Consider the following 6,221-nt stretch of genomic DNA (forward strand, 5'->3'; position numbering starts at 1 on the left):
TGTTATGAATGAGAAGAAGCTGGATGTCCTGGCTTTAAGTGAAACAAAGCTGAAGGGGGTGGGAGAGTTTCAGTGGAGAGGAATAAATGGGATTAGGTCAGGGGTTTCAAATAGAGTTAGAGCTAAAGAAGGAGTAGCAATAATGTTGAAGGATAAGCTATGGCAGGAAAAGAGGGACTATAAATGTATTAATTCAAGGATTATGTGGAGTAAAATAAAGATTGGATGTGAAAAGTGGGTTATAATAAGCGTGTATGCACCTGGAGAAGAGAGAAGTGTAGAGGAGAGAGAGAGATTTTGGGAAATGTTGAGTGAATGCGTGGGGAGTTTTGAATCAAGTGTGAGAGTAATGGTGGTTGGGGATTTTAATGCTAAAGTGGGTAAAAATGTTATGGAGGGAGTAGTAGGTAAATTTGGGGTGCCAGGGGTAAATGTAAATGGGGAGCCTTTAATTGAGCTATGTGTAGAAAGAAATTTGGTAATAAGTAATACATATTTTATGAAAAAGAGGATAAATAAATATACAAGGTATGATGTAGCACGTAATGAAAGTAGTTTATTAGATTATGTATTGGTGGATAAAAGGTTGATGGGTAGGCTCCAGGATGTACATGTTTATAGAGGGGCAACTGATATATCGGATCATTATTTAGTTGTAGCTACAGTTAGAGTAAGAGGTAGATGGGAAAAGAGGAAGGTGGCAACAACAAGTAAGAGGGAAGTGAAAGTGTATAAACTAAGGGAGGAGGAAGTTCGGGTGAGATATAAGCGACTATTGGCAGAAAGGTGGGCTAGTGCAAAGATGAGTAGTGGGGGGGTTGAAGAGGGTTGGAATAGTTTTAAAAATGCAGTATTAGAATGTGGGGCAGAAGTTTGTGGTTATAGGAGGGTGGGGGCAGGAGGAAAGAGGAGTGATTGGTGGAATGATGAAGTAAAGGGTGTGATAAAAGAGAAAAAGGTAGCTTATGAGAGGTTTTTACAAAGCAGAAGTGTTATAAGAAGAGCAGAGTATATGGAGAGTAAAAGAAAGGTAAAGAGAGTGGTGAGAGAGTGCAAAAGGAGAGCAGATGATAGAGTGGGAGAGGCACTGTCAAGAAATTTTAATGAAAATAAGAAAAAATTTTGGAGTGAGTTAAACAAGTTAAGAAAGCCTAGGGAAAGTATGGATTTGTCAGTTAACCCTTTCAGGGTCCGTCCCGTAGATCTACGGCTTTATGTTCAGGGTCCAAACCGTAGATCTACGCCATGAGCTCAGCTCACTCTGATAAACTGTGAGTTTTACATTTGGGCCTAGATATGAGAGAATACATCTATGTGGTATGTGTGCACCACATAAAACAGATCCTGCAGCACACTGTGCATAATGAGAGAAAAAAAATGAAATCATGATTTTTCGATTAAAACAGCAACTTTGCAGTGTTTTTTCGTATGTTTTTTATAGTTGTATTTGCGATTTCTTGGTCTCATTTGATAGAATGGAAGACATATTACAGAAATAGAGATGATTTTGATTGGTTTTAGCATTGGAAATGGCTTGAAACTGAGCTCAAAGTAGCGGAAATGTTAAATTTTTGCCGATATTCAAAAGTAAACAAACGACCTCACACATCTAATACACGTCAGCTGGTAGGTCTAATATACATTCACAAATATGGTGATGATATTTATACAATTATTACAGTATTGCATAACAGTAAATCTTCTATTTTTTGGTGTGAATAAAAATTCATTATGTGAATAAAAAATCAAAATGGAATTTATTTGTAAAGCCTCAAAACATAACTAATGAACAGAGGAAATGTTAGTTTAGTGCCAGGAATGCCTACATTGTTCATTCTGGACCCTATTTTGAAATTGGAATATTTTGAACTTTGTGTTAAATTGGCCAAATTAACAATTTCCGATCACTTTATTTTGTAGTTGAAACAGTTGACTTGGCGATTTCTTGTGCTCAATCGATAGAATAGAAGTAATACTAGTGAAATAGCTAAGAATTTGGTTGATTGGAATAATGTAATTGGCCTAAAATGGGAGTCAAAGTCGGCAAAATCGCCGATTCGTAAATATCGCTGACACATCAAAATTCGCGAGAGCATAATTTCGTCAATTTTCCACCAATTTTCGTACTTTTTGTTTTATTACCTTCACAAAAAGATTCTCTACGATTTCATAAGAAAAAATAACAAATTTTTTTTTTGAAATATCTTGGACACTGGTGCGTGACTCCAGATTTGGGCCTTGGACCCTGAAAGGGTTAAAAACAGAGTAGGGGAGTTAGTAGATGGGGAGATGGAGGTATTGGGTAGATGGCGAGAATATTTTGAGGAACTTTTAAATGTTAAGGAAGAAACAGAGGCAGTAATTTCATGCACTGGTCAGGGAGGTATACCATCTTTTAGGAGTGAAGAAGAGCAGAATGTAAGTGTGGGGGAGGTACGTGAGGCATTACGTAAAATGAAAGGGGGTAAAGCAGCTGGAACTGATGGGATCATGACAGAAATGTTAAAAGCAGGGGGGGATATAGTGTTGGAGTGGTTGGTACTTTTGTTTAATAAATGTATGAAAGAGGGGAAGGTACCTAGGGATTGGCAGAGAGCATGTATAGTCCCTTTATATAAAGGGAAAGGGGACAAAAGAGACTGTAAAAATTATAGAGGAATAAGCTTACTGAGTATACCAGGAAAAGTGTACGGTAGGGTTATAATTGAAAGAATTAGAGGTAAGACAGAATGTAGGATTGCGGATGAGCAAGGAGGTTTTAGAGTGGGTAGGGGATGTGTAGATCAGGTGTTTACATTGAAGCATATATGTGAACAGTATTTAGATAAAGATAGGGAAGTTTTTATTGCATTTATGGATTTAGAAAAGGCATATGATAGAGTGGATAGAGGAGCAATACTGTATATATTTTCCGGAAATACGGTAATTTATAGGTAAATAGATGCCCTATATTGTATTTTTAAAAGAAGCATGTTATCGAAAAAAAGAAGAGACGCTCGCCATCTTAGTTTTGAATTGAACAGAACGTTAGAGTGAATGGGAAGAATTTTTCGTGCTCTAGAGGTTAAAATTGGGCTGACACCTCTCAAATAGTAGGCGAAATTGGTGGATGTGCATTCCTGCATAACTTGAGATATCAGACGACTGGACAAGACAGCTCCAGGAACCTCAGATAAGCTCTCTAGATTTGTGTGTAATTCTGGCCAGCATTATTTTCATAGATTTCGTTAGAGTGAGGTTTTCTGAGTATGATACACATTAATCTCCAGTCAAATTGGTGAGTGATATTAAGATATATTTTCCTTCTGTTATGTAATTGTGTATATATATAACCATTTATTATTTTTAATACACAGTCCACAAATTTATATATTTACCAGTATTCCTTGTGTATGTATATTTCATTTGATTAATAGGTCCAGAGCAACTTGTGGTTATGACAGTGGTAGGTATCGAAGGGGGACATTTTTTGCGACCTAGGTGTCCCAAATTCCTACTTGTCTATGTAACATTGATAAATAATAATTATCTTTGTTATCATTTACTGTTATGTACATAATTAGTTACATTCAGATAAATGCAATTTTCCACATTTAATTTGCCCGTTGGTCCTTCGAACCGGATGTAATTAGTGAAGTCATTAATTGGTTAATTGCTTAATAATTATATGTGAAATGACAGAAGGAGGTGGATGTTAAGTTCACAAATTTATTTAATGTGTAGTGGATTATAATTATTACAATATTAATTTTGATAAGTCAAGTCTGGCTAAGTTTATTAATTTGTATAATATTAATTTTGATGAGCCAAGTTTGTATTAATGTACATTTAAAATTTATATTACAATTTTTTACATGTAATTGCTGAGCTCAAGTAGCTGGGATTTATTCAAAGGTAGGTTGTGTCAGTGTTGTGAGTTGTAATCAGTGTTATTAATTGGGTTGAATTTAATACATTGCATCATGGCTGAAAATGAGGAAATTAATAAAGACAAACATATGGAATATAGAGTAAAGAAAGCATCACTACAGGCTAAGAAAGTTCATGTAACCAAGGCATATAATAAGTGCTTGGAATTAATGAATCGAGAAACTGTGAATACTGATGATTTAAAATTGTATTTAGATGCTTTAGGTAATAGATATGATTCATACAAATTACATTACAACAAATATGAAGGAGATTTGTTAGTAAAATGTGTAGATGAGACTGAAGTAGATCAGTATTATGAATTAGAGGAAATGATTCTTTCTTGTAAAAGTCAGGCCTTGAATAAATTAAAATGTGTAAACCAGGCAGTTAATCAGTCTGCTCCAAGTTTATGTTTACCTGTGTTTAATCCCGGAGAAAATTAGGAGGAATTTTGGTCAATTTTTAAAGCAGCTGTGCATGACAGGAGTGACCTAGCCTGTGTAACTAAATTATTTTACCTCAAAGGACAGGTAAGAGGAGAGGCTCACATACTGATACAAGCCTTTCCCAATGTAGATGACTCTTACAAGGAAGCAGTTGACTTGTTGCAGGTCACTTATGGTAATATAGAACAAAGTAGGTTGGATCTAGTGAATATCATTGTTAATTTAAAATCTCCAGATCACACTTACAAAGGTTTACAACAGTTTAGAGTTAAACTGCAGAGCACTCTCAAAACTTTAAGTAATAAATATAATCTGAAGGAATCAGACTGGTTATTGAGTGCCATGGTACAGAATAAATTAAGCTGTAAAACACTTGAATGGCTCTCGAATAAATATCACAAGGGTTATTTTGGTCTGGAGGAAATAAGACTAGGTCTACAAGAATTAATTGCTCAGTTGCAGACCAGCCAACCAACTCATTTTAAAGATGCAACACATCATAACTCTGAGGTATCTGTCAAGTTTCACAAAGGGAAAAATTATCCCAATGTTAATAATCAAATTTCATTTCCTAAAAAGAGTTGCATAGGTGCATATCAAGTAGCAGGAATCAGAAATAATGATTCTCCACAAGGTAAGAAAAATAAGTACCCTCCTAAGAGTAGCCCAGTTAATAAGAAACCTGTCAAAGAAAGGAGAGATTGTCTCTTCTGCAAGGGTAAGATAAGATAAGATAAGATTTTGTTTAGATTTTTAACCCCGGAGGGTTAGCCACCCAGGATAACCCAAGAAAGTCAGTGCGTCATCGAGGACTGTCTAACTTATTTCCATTGGGGTCCTTAATCTTGTCCCCCAGGATGCGACCCACACCAGTCGACTAACACCCAGGTACCTATTTGCTGCTAGGTGAACAGGACAACAGGTGTAAGGAAACGTGTCAAAATGTTTCCACCAGCCGGGAATCGAACCCGGGCCCTCCGTGTGTGAAGCGGGAGCTTTAGCCACCAGGCCACTGGGCCACAGTTTTTATGCCAACAGCATTTGGTGTTCCCAGGCGGTCACCCATCCAAGTACTAACCAAACCCAACGTTGCTTAACTTCGCTGATCGGACGAGAAGCGGTGCGTTCAACGTGGTACTCATTTTTCTAAGAATTGCAATGCATACAATTCATGGAATGATAAAGTTGAAAGATTGGAGGAACTTGACAGATGTATCAGGTGTTTGGGTAATCACAATGTAAAGGATTGTTATGCCAAATTAAACTTCTGTTATCAATGTCACAAAGGAAGACACCATATAGTCATGTGTAAAGGTCTATATGATAATGTTGATAATAATGATAATGTTGACAATCCTGACACAACAGTGGCTAATGTAAAAATTGCTGCTAATGTTAATAATGATGGTTTTGCTGAAGTAGCCTTACCTGTGTTACAGGTAAAAATTGATGATAGGCATAAATCAAAAAATGTAACTGCATTATTAGACCAAGGATCCCAACGTACTTTCATTAAACGTAAATGTCTTGATGGTATGAAAGTACAGATGGGAGATCCCACAACTTTAGAATTATCTGGTTTTCTCTCGGATAAAAGGGCTCAATTGTATGACACTGTTTATGTAACTGTCAGGTTAGGCAATGAGAAAAAACGTGTTAATGCAGTAATTGTAGATAGACTTCCAGAGAAAATATCTACAGTAGAACTTAGTAAAGCTACAGAAAGACTCTCACATAATGTAAATTTAGCACCTTCTGGTGTAAGTGATGATTCTGTAGGCCCAATAAATATTTTGATAGGTAGTGACTATTATGCCTCCTTTGTAAAGGGTATGGTAAAGAAATGTGGTGTCACCCTTTTGA

At 36.3% G+C, this 6,221-nt stretch overlaps 1 pseudogene; it reads right to left on the reverse strand.

The window, feature by feature from the left end:
- Positions 1-5,387: 5,387 nt before the first annotated feature.
- Positions 5,388-5,504, reverse strand: LOC138853410 (5S ribosomal RNA; annotated as a pseudogene).
- Positions 5,505-6,221: the final 717 nt, after the last annotated feature.

The sequence above is a fragment of the Cherax quadricarinatus genome, chromosome 29, assembly GCF_038502225.1.
Source record: "Cherax quadricarinatus isolate ZL_2023a chromosome 29, ASM3850222v1, whole genome shotgun sequence".
NCBI lineage: Eukaryota > Metazoa > Arthropoda > Malacostraca > Decapoda > Parastacidae > Cherax > Cherax quadricarinatus.